The following is a 15,949-nucleotide window of genomic DNA, read 5'->3' as shown; positions in this document are numbered from 1 at the left end:
ACCTTGAGTAGTGGCACCTCTCGCTGGTCATAGCTTTATACATTATACTTAGCAGGGCTTGAGAGAACATTTAGGACTGTTAATTTTTGTTTTTGGACCTTTCAGGATAATAGAACGGAATTAGATATTTTAAACTATTGGCCCTGTCAGATCTGTAAATGGCTCTTGTTCCTTCTCTTTGCAACTAGGCTCATCATAGCCTTGGGAACTCATCCCCTTATAAGATTCCAGAATATTGCCTGGATACTTGCCTAAATGTAATGGGTTTACATTTTTAACTTCAGGTTAGAGCATATATGTCTAGATATGATGGCTAGGACCGGTTGTAATCTCTGTCTAATAATGATTGACTCTCTGGTTATAAGTGTTGACCTCTGGCGTTGTTTGAATTCTCTTTAGAGATGAAATCTTGCAGACTAACGTGAAGATTTTACAGACTGCCGCTGCTTCCCAAGTGGGGACTACATCAGTTCGATTTGAATTTCTATATGGACTTCGACTCAGTGCAGGTTTGTAAACTGTCCTAAGTCGTTTTTTTCTTGTACCTTTGATGGCAGACAGTAGGCTTGTATCTTAACTAATCTGGATGCTTGCACTGTTCTGTGTTATATCTATTAGGGATCTGTCTAGGATCCACACATATACATCTTGGAGCTCGTGGCATCTATTTTCGGCCATCCATAAAGTGATAAACTACTAGCCAGAATCCAGAACGCAAGTGAGATTGGGATAGATTGAGGTTGGTCTACCTTAATCTTCCACCCATGCCATAGACAGTTATCCCAATTTAATTAATGCTTATTCTACTATATGACCATGTTCATTATCAGTGGTCATTGTTATTCTATTTTAGTGATACTCTATATCTGTTATTTATTAATGGTGTTGTTTATTATTATAGACATATCTTCTGGGACTTTATTGTGCAGAGCTATGGATATCCTATAGATTTGTGAAAGCTATACATTACTAAGCCTCGCACTGATCGGTGAAATTCTATTGAAGGTGAGACCCAATTTCTATCTTCGACCAGCTAACACAAGAGCCCTCTTGAGATCATTGAGTACATGTTGCAGTGATATTGAATTTTTGCCCTAAAACTTAGGAGTTGGTATGAGTGCCACAATGACCATTCTTTTGCCCATTTTCATATTTCTTCTATCCCCCCTCTACCATTTCTGATATTTCCCTGATTTGTCACTAATGGCTTGTGCCAGTATTCATAGGAAATGCTATACATACATTTAGGTATGACTAAAAATATATACAGTTTTTGCTATTTTTAAATATGATGTTTTTTGTGTCTTATCCTCCTCTTTTTTCGTTTTCACTGTAGAGATTATATGTATTTTCATGTGTTTTTTTTCTCACATTTGCAACTTGTGGGCTTTAAATTCATGTATTTTATAAGATATTTTAGTGCATTGCGATATCTTTTTAGACAAGTGATGTTACAATTCTGAGATCTCCATAAATTGAGTATGAGTTGTTTAAAGACCACGCATTAATGCTCTCCCATGCCTCGCCATAATGTGTGGTTAAAATTAATGACTTAGAAGAAACGCGCTCATGGGGATTTATATCTGTCAAATTGATATATATATCTTTTTAATATAGATATCCTTTTCCTCTTTCTGTTTGTATATGATTTTGTATCATTTGTGTTAGTTTGTGCATTAACACATTGTGACTGTTTTTTGATATTATTGATGGTAAATTGTCCTTTGTAGTTTTTTAGGTACATTTATACATATTCATTTGTGTGTCAGTATTATTTTTTATGTATTTTAGTTTTTTTCTTTTTCCTCTCATTATCCTTATATTAATTTGTCTTTTTGATATTGGGGGGCCGATTCCGATTCGGTAAAATCCCCTACGAATAGCCATACGGAGCATATTTCCTGTACGAATCGTACACCTTCAATGTCCCCGTACGTACGATGAAGTACGATCCGAACCCAAAGCAGATCTCCTTATGAATCGAACGAAAGACCATACAACTTAAAAATCTGTACGATTCGCATTCAGAACATGCAGTACGCAATGTCCGTACGGATTGAAGCAGCTTTTTACGACCCAACAAGTACAATTCGTCACGTCAAAACACCGTGCGACTCTACTTCTATGGGAGCTGAAAACGTCCGTAAAAGCAAATTTCGGCTCGAAACACGTACGAAACGGACCCCCTCGGGTACGTGAGTACATCCCATGATTGCAGGGGTACACTGCGTAGGGGTACGGTGCATAGGGGTATGGTGCGTACCCCCATGATTGCAGGGGTACGGTGCGTAGGGGTACGGTGCATGGGTGTATGGTGCATAGGGGTACGGTGTATGGTGCGTAGGGGTATGGTGCATAGGGGTATGGTGCATACCCCCATGATTGCAAGGGTACGGTACGTATGTGAATGTGTGGCTCTCCGTACGAATTGCTCATACGATGTTTTACGTACAAATCGCGTTCTAGTTCCCCGGTCCGGATCATACTTGTTGGGTCGTACAGCATGTTTATGATTCGTAGGGATCAACGTGAGGGTCCGTTTCGTACGGATTTTCCCTTGCTTTTTGTTCGGTTCGCAAGGATTCGGACGTATTTTTTCCCTACGGATTGTACTACGCGATTCGTACGGATTTGTACGATTCGTACGTAAAGGGCTACAAATACGAATCGTCGTACGGATTAGTTTCCCGAATCGTAATCAGTCCCTGAATGTTGTCTTTGTATTCTTTCAGCCCTGATGAAGTTCTCCGATGGAGAATGAAACGTGTTGGCTGGAATTTAATGCTTTTTTGATACTGAATGAAAAATAAAGGAACTTAAGTAAAAACATATTCCTATCTTCTTGACTTTGTTATTCCGCGCACACCCATCAAATTGTAAATCTCAGGACCATACTAGTGTGTGTAACAAAATGTTCCTTCCCATAGGATTTTGAGACAATCAACCTAACCCTAAGGTCTGGTAGCCACTACTTTTGTCTTATATGCTTTTATAACATACTCATCTGTGAGATACACATTCATCAGAAGGGCATCATGGCCCTGAATAACATGCCTATTTGTGCCCAATGATGCTCACTTTATAGACCTTTAAACGGTGAGAGGCACAGTTGACCATGGAGTAGTATAACCTGTCACCATGAAATTAAACCCAAAATACTACAGTGGATGCATTAGTCCATTGAGCCACCAGGCATAACGATTAAGACAGCTACCATGCAATCTATCAAGTTTAAAAATACACCCAATTGATTTAGTCATAAATGACTGTCATTTACTCAAATTACTCTGAAGTTAATTTCTACATCAGAATAGGAAAGGTATACAACGTTTTCCCATAATTACAACTTGGCTAGCATTTTATGTTTAGTCGAATCATAAAGATATTTCCAAGTGTATATCTAAATAACATAATAAAACAACCTTTTACCAAGTGCAAAATCACTGTTGCCCAGCCCTCCCTATACAATCCTGCAATGGCCATTCTTTTAAGCCCTATTAGTAAAACTCAGGTTGAAATACTCAACTCCCTTAAAGCCACATCTTATGAAATTGTCTTACCCTTGTCCTTCATCAAAGCTCGCTCAACATTGCCAATGCCTCCCTCACTCCAGACAGAAGCTCTCAAGACAGCCCATATCCTCCCAGTCACAGACATTGTGACAGCACGACCATCAGGGAGTCAATGCACAGCAAGACAATATCATAACAATTTCAACCTCGTCACTAAAATGTTTGGAGCAACTTGAAGGAGCAAGATCTATTCTGCTAGTCCTATTAGGAATGTTTAAAATATTAAACTGGATATAATTAAATTGTACATTATTCAACAGTTGTTAAGGTAATGAGTATCCTATACCATTCTAAGTCAGTTAGGGGTCTGGCAATATTTGATTGTCAATGAGTACGAAATGTATATTTAGGCCGTGTAATATGTGTGTGATGTATATGAGCTTCTTTTACCATCCTCCATAATATATGGTATTTGGATAACTTGGGATAGAGGTGGTTCTGATAATTTAGTATGCCGTAGTTTTCACAGCTCTTGTTTAGTAAGCCTCTGGGATATTACAGTGAGTTACAAGTGTGTTAAGGTCCATTAATATCCCAATAGCAAGTAAGTCTCTAGGATTGACTACTGATGAGTTTTCAACTAGCATGTATGAGTGGAAAGCTATGTAGTTGAATTGGTGTGGGATAGAGAAGTACATGTTTAGGAACAGTGCAACTCCATTTCAGACAGATCAGCGCATTCTGCAATAGAGTGGGCAGTTGAATAGATAGTCACTTCATAGAGAAGACTCTGCAAGATGCCAATAATACATCTCTCCTTCTAGAGGGATGCTTCACCTAGGGACTTACCCTACAGTCACCTGGATACCCACTGGAACTGTGCAGCTTAACAATATTTCTCCAGGTCAGGGGAGTCCCAGCCCACATGCCTCTATGGGTAGCTTCAGGATTGAAATAGCAACTTGATGCCGGTCTGCAATCCATATTAAACCACTTTGTATCTGATCTATTTCCTTAAATTAGGATCGAGAAAGAGTAATGGGTAAGTTCACAAACTACTGTAATAAAAAGGGCAGCACAATCAATTTAGCAAGTGCTATTGGGCCCATAACAGATAGTGGCAGTGGCATCCAAAATGCAATTTTTGCTCTCAGACCGCGAGTCGTTCTACCCAGGTTCCCATTCCAGACATCATCCGCCCAGGTATCTAATACCCGGGGAATATCCTTTACAATGCGGATGTTACCCCGCACTACAGTTACGACGCGTCTTTTACAAAGCAAATCGTAACCACGACTTGCGCTGGAGGGCGCTCAAGGACAAGGAATAGTAGATTTACTATTCCAACACCTTCCCTACTGTACGTAGGCTGGTGTTGGAATGGTAAATTAAACTATTCTAAGTCCAGCACCCCTACAGCGCAAGTCGTGGTAACGACTTGCATTGTAAAAAACGCGTTGTAGCGGTACGCGTGGTAAAACCATGCGTTGTACCGTCGTACATCCCTAATACCCAGGTATCTAATACCCAGGTATGTAAATTTTGTGATCTTCCATGACAGTCTGCCCTCCAGGACCGGCTGTGTTGATAAAGGATACCCTAGGCTGAAGGAAACTATCCAGTACTTTGACCAATGTACCGGGAGACCAGAGACAAGCACACATTAGTCTAGCATCTGAATAATACTTGAAAGGTCTGCCTTAGCATCCTTGATATATGCCAGGAAATCAGCATAAAGAGATACTGGCTGACTATCAACATGCACTGGAACTCTCCAATGGACCTCCAAGTGCCAAAGATGGGCAGCTATTGGTTTTATTGATGTGGCAAACAGTAGTGGGCACCCTGACAAGTGCCCTTGCCATTGGCACAGCATTCTGAGATACTGTGACAGATCATAGCTCTGGCAGTTGGATTTGTGTAAAGAATCCATACGTATTGTTGTATATATGTGCTTATTCCAAATATTTCAAAAACTCTCTGCATATATTTTCAGTTAAGGAGTCAAAGGCTTACTTGAGGTGAGGGGCCATGCAGGCCATCCATGAGGGGGTATCCACCACAGAATATGACTGTGCATTGAACTAGAAATAAAGTGCTGGTTTGGTGCAGGCAAGAGCTTGAGCTTTCATTGGGACTGGTCAGAAGCGAACGATGAACTTCCAGCCTGTACTTCACTTCAGGGTGAGTAGAGGGGACATTGCCCCAATGCAGGACATGCAGTGTGACAAGCAGCAGGCAGGAGATTGAGCAGGAGCACTGCCGACAATAATGGATGCAGCAGGAGTAACCTTGACACCAGTGGGTGATGTAATAAATCACTGCAGCAATGGATACAAGAAGAAACACTTGCAGTAACTGATTCAGCAGTAATGTTGTCAGCAGTCAGTGGAGCAAGTGTGCAGTGTAAGCCAAAGAGAGAGACACAGTAGCAGTGGGTACAATAGTTGTGCAGCATTCAGTGAGCCAGGAGTCGTGACAGCAGCAATAGGCGAAGCAGGCTGGCAGGGCAGTTACTGCCTTAGCAGAGGAAATGGATTTGACAGCAACTGATGCAGAAAAAAAGTGGCTGGAGCCACATGAAGCAGAATTACATCATCCTATAAATATGGTCTGTTTGTTTTCATGGTGATAGAACACAGCAGCACATTATTTCCGCAGCACTAAACATGATTTATTGATCTAAAGCATCAATGCAGCATTCCTGCACACTGTTCTGTGTCTGTATCTGTCACGAAGGGACAGATATTCACCTTGTACTGGATTCCCTGAGCATGTATGACTGCAGTCAATCGTCCCATTCCCTGAGCCTCCTGAATTCTTTGTCTTATTTGTTATGCTCACTTTTTCAGACTAAATTCCAAAGGCAAGTTTGGCTTATGGCTGCTTTGATTTGTACACATTACTGCAGTGAAATTCACAATTGGTTTTTCGGCTCTATTTAGAAGGGAACCATACATAAGAGCTGATTGCAATATTTTAATTGCAGACTCCAGACGTATAGGGTACTAAGCATTCGGCTCATTAAAATTAATGGGATAAAAATACGTTGCACAAAGTTCAAAGTCTGCTGATGATAAAATGTAGAACATTGTCACGTCATGTACACTCATTTTGAAGGATTCATGCAGTGCATTTTTTCGGCAAACAGCATATCTTTATATTTATATTGTCAAGAATATATATATAAGAATATATATATATATATATATATATATATATATATATATATATATATACATATATATATATATATATATATATATATATATATATTCACAGAAAAAACCATAGGTTATAGACCATATATAGTTAGGAATTAGCATTTACAAAACCTTGAAAATTCACTGAAAAAACCATAGGTTATAGACCATATATAGTTAGGAATTAGCATTTAGAAAACCTTATTTTACTCACACAAAACCATTGAAATTCCATATATAGTTAGTTGCACTAACTATATATCGCGCACCCGCAATCCACTGCTGATGATGTCACATATTACATCATTCATGACATGGTCAGTGACATCACTGATGACATCACTGATGACATCTCAAATGACATCACGGATGACATCACTGATGATATCTCATTTGACATCAATGACCACATCACTGATGATATCATTCATGTGACAATACAATGCATCTCCTCACATTTTAATATAACCTCTGTTACACTCAGTGTTAAATACAGAGTATAATTTTTGAAACCATTGACACACCAATACTAGTTACTACATACGCACTCACTGATTCCTACGTCTACACACACATTCACTCATTCACCCATACAATCATTCATACATACAATCAATCATCTTTACAACACTATCATATGCACTCATACACCTATACAGACACTCACACTCTGCCACTCATCCATGGAGTTACTCACACACCTAGTCAGTCCTGTAAAGAATCAATCACACTTCCATTTTCTAATCTATACAGTTAAACATAGAGCACCTTACGTTTTCAACCATATACTAACACATACTTAGTCTCTTATACAATCATTGATACAAGTACACATTGATCTGCACAGAGTCACACACCTCCCAGCCAGCCACACACACACTCAGTCTCCCATGCAAATACTTGGGCAATCAATCAATAACCCATATAGTTACTCATATAGCTACTGATCAACACATGCTGCAGTTTACAGAACAACAGACATAATGATGCACAAATTAAGACAGTTTAGTCACTAACCCATGCACTCAGTGAGACACATTTAATCACTCACTCATACATTCAGTCATGCACCTACTAAATCCTTCGTCCAGACACTTATACTTCCACTCATTCTTCAATATGTAAGACATATTTTAACTTTACAGAAACACACAGTCACTGGATGTTGTCATCAGTGATGTCATCCGTGATGTAATTTGAGATGTCATCAGTGATGTCATCAGTGATGTCACTGACCATGTCATGAATTATGTAATATGTGACATCATCAGCAGTGGATTGCGGGTGCGCGATATATAGTTAGTGCAACTAACTATATATGGAATTTCAATGGTTTTGTGTGAGTAAAATAAGGTTTTCTAAATGCTAATTCCTAACTATATATGGTCTATAACCTATGGTTTTTTCAGTGAATTTTCAAGGTTTTGTAAATGCTAATTCCTAACTATATATGGTCTATAACCTATGGTTTTTTCTGTGAATTTCATTGGTTTTTTAACAGCTAATATCTGTAGCTGTAAAATGTATTCTTCTTTAAATCCAAAAATATATTTTATATGTTTATGAATAATTTTTTTTTTAAATATTTTTTTTTCTTCGTTCCCGCTTCGCGAATCGGGAAGCTTCCCGTTAGCTGACCTTGATGCCGCGAAATAGACCGCGAGCCGGTAAACGTTTCTTTACCGCAAGTGCCGCGTTAGAAAACAACATCGTGACGCCTCCCGTCCGCATGACGTTTCACGTTGTCGCGTGATACGTCATATGACGTGCTACGTTAGCGAACTGGTACGCGAAGCGAGTCGCAAAGCGCAGGTTTCTGGAAGCAAACCGGGAGGCCCTGCAAAGCGCTTAACGTAAACACAGCAAGTCATGTGACTTGGTAATAACACTTTTCATTGGTTCATTTCACTTTTGGTTTCCTAATGATGTAAGACTAGGTCATATAATCTAAAATGAACACTTTTGATTGGTTGAGAACTCTTGTTTTTCCCAAATGATGAAAATCCCTCCTTCTTTCCTCACTCTGACTTTCATCATTGTGAGAGAAAGACCCTTTGTGATCACTGAGCAATGGCTTCTTTAGTAGCTTCAGCTGGTGCTTCCCCACCACCTCCACCACATCCAAGGAAGAGTGGACCACCTGCTCAAGTTGTAATTCAACAAGAAGAAGAAGAAGAGGAACAGGAGGACGAGCACGAAGAGAGGCAGTTTTTGCCTGAGCAGCCCAGGACGTCTCACCGGAAAGAAAACTTCATTTGGCAATTTTTTAAAATTCCCAAAGGTCAGAAAAAAGTAAATGCAAGATACGTAACTTGCCTTATATGTCAAGATAGACTGTCCAGAGGGACCGACAAAAAATACAGTTTCGGAAACTACACAATGCATCGCCATATGACTAGGTGGCATCCTAACAACTACAGTGCTGCACAGTTTCGGAACTACCTAGATAATCTCCCTATTATGGCCAGAAGATCTGTTGTACCGGAAGTAACGGGACCAGAGGGCAGGGAGATGGTGCCAAATATACAAATGAGATTTGGTGATGTAAAACACATCTGCGCATTTTGCGATGGATTCATTTCCTACGGAGAAAAAAGCATCACTCTGATCAACAGAGCTATTGACTATCATATGCAAGTTTGTCCGAAACGCCCAAAATAATAAATACTTCTTTTTTTTGTTTTGTTGCTCCTGTTGAGCCCTTTACAATGAATCGTTTTCATTGCCCCCTCCAAGAAAAACCCAAAAAAATATAAAACTGTTCCGAAAAATTCAAAAACAGTAAAAAAATGTTCAGAAAAATAAAAAAATAAGTTCTTTTCAGAACTACCTCCCCGTTATTAAAAAATTGGTACAATATTTGGAACTGTGCCAACCTCTATTTCTCTTAGTTCGCTTCCTAGTTCGCTCGCCGGTACGCGAACCGGAAGCGAACCAAAAACAGTAAGTATAAGGGAAGGAAACAGACACTTACGTTAAAAGAAACACAGCTATAAGGGAGTAAACTAGAGATACCATTACCCGTAATCCACTGCTGATGATGTCACATATTACATCATTCATGACATGCTCAGTGACATCATCAGCAGAGGATTGCGGGTTTTTTGGCAACATGCCTTATCCACGGTTTAATAACGCTGCCTTTTGCTTTATATAAGTTTTCAAATTGTATGAAATATATACCAATAGGTCGTTATGAACCTTTAGGTAGTGCTTTTCTTCATGAGGTCTGGTCGCTTCCATACACATACAGATGTTTCAAAGATGATCAAGAAGTTTATCTGAATGGAGAGGAATGCACTGAGACGCCAGATCATTCACTAATGTGTAGGCACATACAGTTACACGGTTCATGCAACAAACACCGACCAAATATGGCTTGCGTGTTGCAAGGCACGCCAGTTCCTGCTATCATCCCCACGTTCAAGTTGTTGGAAAATGGTAGTTATTTGATGCTCAATAATGAAGATTGTTCTGAGTTAATTAAAAGTATTCCTTTTATCGTAACAGTAAGTGAACGGGTTATTTGCTGCAGAAATGTTCTATTTCCTCCCACACATGAACATAGGGAGTTTTCAATCTGGCCACAAATACCAACCTTGGGACACGTTTCAACGGCATGGCAAGAATAAGAGCTCTTTTGTCTCAGAGAGAGGTGGCCTTGAGTTCGGCCCGTGAAACTTTCGTACTTCACATAGCGAACACCCATACAGAGGTGCACACCCTTTTCAATTAAGATTTGCCTTTCAATTTCAGCAACATGTTTCCGACTATCTTTAACGCATCCTCCACAAAGTCCCTGGCACACTTTTTTAAAGTTGTTACCAGTGGTCTCGTGACTTCATTTGAGAAAATCTTTGGAGTCATCCCTGCTTCCTTTCATTGTATTTTCTGCACTCTGGTTCGTAGATTGGCATTTTTACTTGCATTACCAGCGGACGCTCTTGTGCTTTTTTACATTTTTAAATATGGATGTCCCTCCTATGCAACCTCCGACCCTGCAGCTGCTGACACTGTTCCGCAATCGCATGCTAGAATATTATGGCACAATGCCGTTGGCGATATTAAGCACGGCATATGGATTATCTTTTCGGTTCTCCTACTTCACCTGTGTCCAGCCTGTATTTCACTGCCTGACCTGTGATTTCGATTGGGCCATTGATTTGTGTCTCTGCGGACCGGTTTCTCCTGACGTCGACTTTAATCCGCTGATGACTCCTATCATTACTCACGAGTTGGTTTGTCCTGGCGAAAGGATTATGGCTGTGGCATTGATGCATGGACTACTTGGTCCCTGGAATTTACTGGCGGCAGCACAGTCTTTCTTGGAACAGAGCTTTCTTGAAAACCCACCGAGCTGTCCTCTGATGGTGATAGAGGATCCGGTGCTGGGAGAGCACGTATGTTCTTTTCCGCTTTTAAATTGGATGGCTGAACTGTTTTCGGATGAAGACGGTGACTTCCTATTGGAGGCTGTTGCAGCTTATTTTGCATACACAGTTATGTCATAGACCTTTTTCATGTTTGATATGCTGAGTACTAGCATTTCATTGACAATTCATTGACTTATTTGTCAAGTTTTTATTATTTACCTTGCCTATTGGCTTAAGACTCGATAAAGTACTTGGCTGTTTTATTTTTCTTTAGCATTAAATTTTCCTAGTTTTTAATGCTTTACCTTGCGGACCGTCCACATATAAACTTGCAATCTGCTCTCATGAGATGGCACTTCTATTATCTTATTCAGTTCGTTTCCGGATCATGAGGAGGTGTCATCTAGGTCCTGGATATCTTTACACCGTGTTAAGTTAGCATGGGCTCATTACCGGTTTAAACGCCATTTTTCCTTTTTTGCAACTTCTGCACACAACACTTAGTTGTTGCTTTAGCTTTCCACCTAGTAGTTCATCGTGGTTTACATGAGAATAATATGTTATTGGTCTACTATCTGCTTTACTTGTTAAACTATATCTGTACAGCGAGTGCTAAAGTTTCAAGAACAACACGATACAGAATTGTTATGAGGTCTGATCTCCACGACTTCATACTCATAACATAAGTGCAACTTCTGCCAATTCTGGGCATGAGGCGGGTTTTATATTGCTTTGCCGAACACACATACACAACAGTTGATGCGGTTCACATGAAGAGAGAGCTGGTGTATGCTGATGTGATTCCTTCAAATCTAAGACACTAAAGTATGGGCACGCCCTAAACCAACACAAAGAGACCTTCTTAGAAAATAATATAATATGTGTATTAGGGAGGGTGAGATATAAGCAGCCGCGGGCCGTGGAGGGAGTTACGATGGGGCAGGGAGGCGGGGAGGGGGAGAAGCAGGGTGGAGCCCTCTCTACCTTGCCCCTCCCCCTCCCCGCCTCCCTGCCCCACCGTAACTCCCTCCACGGCCCGCGGCTGCTTATAAGTGTTGCTAACTCTTATTCATTTACAGCATGTTAACATACTGTCACCATTCGCTTTTTATGTACTAGTAACTATGCTGGTAATTTTGCTACTGATAATATGTGTACTTGTATTCTCCACCCTGCTTCTCCCCCTCCCCGCCTCCCTGCCTCACCGTAACTCCCTCCACGGCCCGCGGCTGCTTATAAGTGTTGCTAACTCTTATTCATTTACAGCATGTTAACATACTATCACCATTCACTTTTTATGTACTAGTAACTATGCTGGTAATTTTGCTACTGATAATATGTGTACTTTTATTATCTAAGGTACTACGCCTGAGAAGACGGCATTAGTAAATAAACATTTCAAATACACATCTGTTCTTCTTAACTCCATATTCTGGTTTCTAAGAAATCTATAACGACCGACTGTTCATGAGTTCCACGTATCCTGAGGTACTATAAGTTCATATTCTGGATTGTCTAAACATTGAGAGTTTGTTATATCCAATGTGACACTGTACCTAGCTTGCTAAGGAGTTTTTGATTACTAACGTGAGTTTTGGGACACCCTAATTCGCCGAGGTTCCAATCCTCTGTCCACAGTTCTGTGTGAGAACAGAAACCCTGCGACAGGGGCACCCCCGACCCTTGCTGGAGCTTCATCACACTTGCGATACAACTCCAGCAATGCATTCGCCGAGGTTCCAATCCTCTGTCCACAGTTCTGTGTGAGAACAGAAACCCTGCGACAGGGGCACCCCCGACCCTTGCTGGAGCTTCATCACACTTGCGATACAACTCCAGCAATGCGCCACCTTTACGGCACAGATACATCACGCATCTGTGCTGTTTTTGCCCCATGATGCGCCGCATTGTAAATGCAGCACACCATAGGTGACGGAACAGCGGCACAGAATGACTAACACATCCCTGGTGATGCGCCAGTCATCATAAATGTATCCCTATGCTTCTTATCTTGTTAGAGATGAACCGCCATATGTATCATCAAAGTTATTTGCATTTCCTAAATAGCGAACATTAAGGAATAAATAGCGATTCTTTACCATTCCTAGTTTGCGATGAGCTATTTGCTAATTAGCCGAATGTAGCCCAATGAAGCCCAATGTAGCCCAATGTAGCCCAAAGATGGCCGCCAGACACACAAAAAAACAAATGTAGCCCAAATATCAGCCAGATGTAGCCCAACTATAGCCCAGTGACAGAATGACCAATCAGCTTCGCAAACCTCCGTTACGCGAAGCGGAGCGCTGTTACAGATATATATCTTTTTTTGAACGTTAATTTCTCAAAATCCACTGGAGCACATATATTGAGACCTAGCAAAGGCACATCGGGCTACCAGTCCCTAATATTTTGCCAAGTTTCGTGCAAATCCATTCAGCCGTTCAATTATTATTATTATTATTTTTTTTTGCCCCGCGGGGCCCTTTTAAAACCTCCACATCAAACCTAGGGGGTCAGCGAGGATCTACTATGCCCCCTTATAGTTATTTCCCCCTTTGTTTTGACCTCCTCTTGTCTCTCGATCCTACCGAGAGACAAGATGGCGGCCGCTACGGACTGTTTGGAATGTTGACAGACGCCGGAGAACCAATCAGCTTCGCTTCACAAAGCTCCGTTGCGCGAAAAGTCCGCGAACCAGTGCGCTGCCCGGTCCGCTGTTACAGATATATATCTTTTTTTAAACGTTAATTTCTCAAAATCCATTGGAGCACATATATTGAGACCTACAAAAGGCACATCGGGCTACCAGTCCCTACAATTTTGCCAAGTTTCGTGCAAATCCATTCAGCCGTTCGGGCTAAAAGTGAGGCCAACCGCCCTATGGAAAACTCAATGTTAAAAACACGTTTTGGGACCCCCCTTTTTTCTCGGCCCCCACTGGACGAACCCCCCCCAAATTTTCAAGGGCTGCTCAGAAACAAAATGTGCCATTTTCCTGAAAATTTCAGCCAATTCCGTCCACAAACGCCAAAGTTATTAGACATAGAATTTTCAAAAAACCCATAGAGAAAAAATCCTAACTATATATACCTACTGGCGACCGCCAGTAGGTAATATATATATATATATATACATATATATATATATATATATATTTGCTTTTTAATAAAGGACCAGCTGCACATCAGTAAAGTCTGTAGTCCATTACTAGCGGGCCCAGCAAGCGTGCAGATCAATCGTTTTATGTTAAAAGTCATTTTTATTTTAATCTTCTTGTTGAAGGCAAAACTAAGAACATGAGGCCATTTAGTTTCACACTAATCACAAATATTTCTGATTATTGTTCCATGAAATCTGTCAATGATTGCTAAATATCATCAACATTGATATCACATAACTTTTTTTTGACTAACCACACATTTTAATATAAATCTAAGGCCCTCGAACCGCCACCAACAGGCTGTCGGTGGCGGTCCACTCCCCATCTAGGGCATCGGTTCAGCGGCTGCATTAAAATGAAGCCGGCCAGACCACAGAGCTTGAGGGTAGGTCCACCACCTCTGACAGGTACAAAGATCCTGTCAGAACTGCGGTCAGATTTCTAACCCTACAATGGATGCAGTGTCTGTCCAGGCACTGCCGTTGAGATTAGGATATCCTTTTCTGACTGCCTGTTCATGGCAGTCCAACTGTTATAAAAAAACAGATTGAAAGGGACTTTGGGGGCCCCAAGCATGGCGTTCCTATCATAATAGGGCAGGTGGGACAGTCGACTCATTGCAGGACCGTCACCTGTTCGATACGATGGTTGTAGGCGGTCAGGCCGACCGCCACCGTAAGGAGGGCCTAAGAAAGAATGTTTTTTTAAAAGATTTCCCTTCATTATACTTAAGACAGACTGTTCTGAACACTCTTAAAAGCCTATACACAAAAGGAGTTTAGAGGGATGTAAATTTGTGCACCTGTATTAGGTGTCTACATACTCTTAATGCCTATCTGATTCAGTGCCAATGCATCTAAACTGGGAATAAAATCCGAATATATGCAGTTAGTATAAACAGTAAGGATTGTGCCCTCTGTGCACTTTCACTAATAGAATGTTGGACGTTTCAGGGCCAGTTCACATTGGCATGTAAGAATACATAAAATAGGAGGGCTATAGTACTGCTTCCCGGACTCATAAATACTTTTGTGAATCAGCCCCCATATGTCTGCAGGTAGATCAACCAATGCACAGTGAATAAGTGATCTACTAATGGGAGGAAAAACTCAAAGGCCACAAAGGGACACCAGGCAAGACTGCACGCTATCACCTTCCCTTTTTGCCCTATATATGTCATTATTCCTTAGGCCTCTAGTAAATACCCATGGAGTCCCACCTGATGTCTGCTGATAATGTGTTAGTGTATACAACTGGCATACACTGGCTACTGTCAAACAGGTAGCTGCAGATTTGGAGGCTCTCTGCCGGACTTCAAATGAAATATATTTAACTCTCAGATTATCTTTAGAGGAGTAATGATTTCTATCAACGCCTGTGTTCGCCTTCGTATCTTAGAGAAACACTTTATGTTCACATGCCTGGGAGCTTTATATACAACTATGAATTTACACTCACCCGATATACAAAGAGCCTTAACATATGGGAGTATTGGATACACTCCCTTCTTGGTCCTAATACCAATTAGATGATGATCATTGTGGTGTCTTGCAAACTAGAAATGATGGAACCATTTTGGCTCCAGGTGGACTCTGTAGAATAGTGGCATAAGTGGAAGAGCAGAATCCACTGAAGGCTTGTTTAGAATGTTGAGTTTGCAGTTACACATACATGAATAAAGACGTTTATTACTACACTCTT

The sequence above is a fragment of the Lissotriton helveticus genome, chromosome 12 (genome assembly GCF_964261635.1).
Source record: "Lissotriton helveticus chromosome 12, aLisHel1.1, whole genome shotgun sequence".
NCBI classification, from domain to species: domain Eukaryota; kingdom Metazoa; phylum Chordata; class Amphibia; order Caudata; family Salamandridae; genus Lissotriton; species Lissotriton helveticus.
This window is presented reverse-complemented; position numbering follows the sequence as displayed.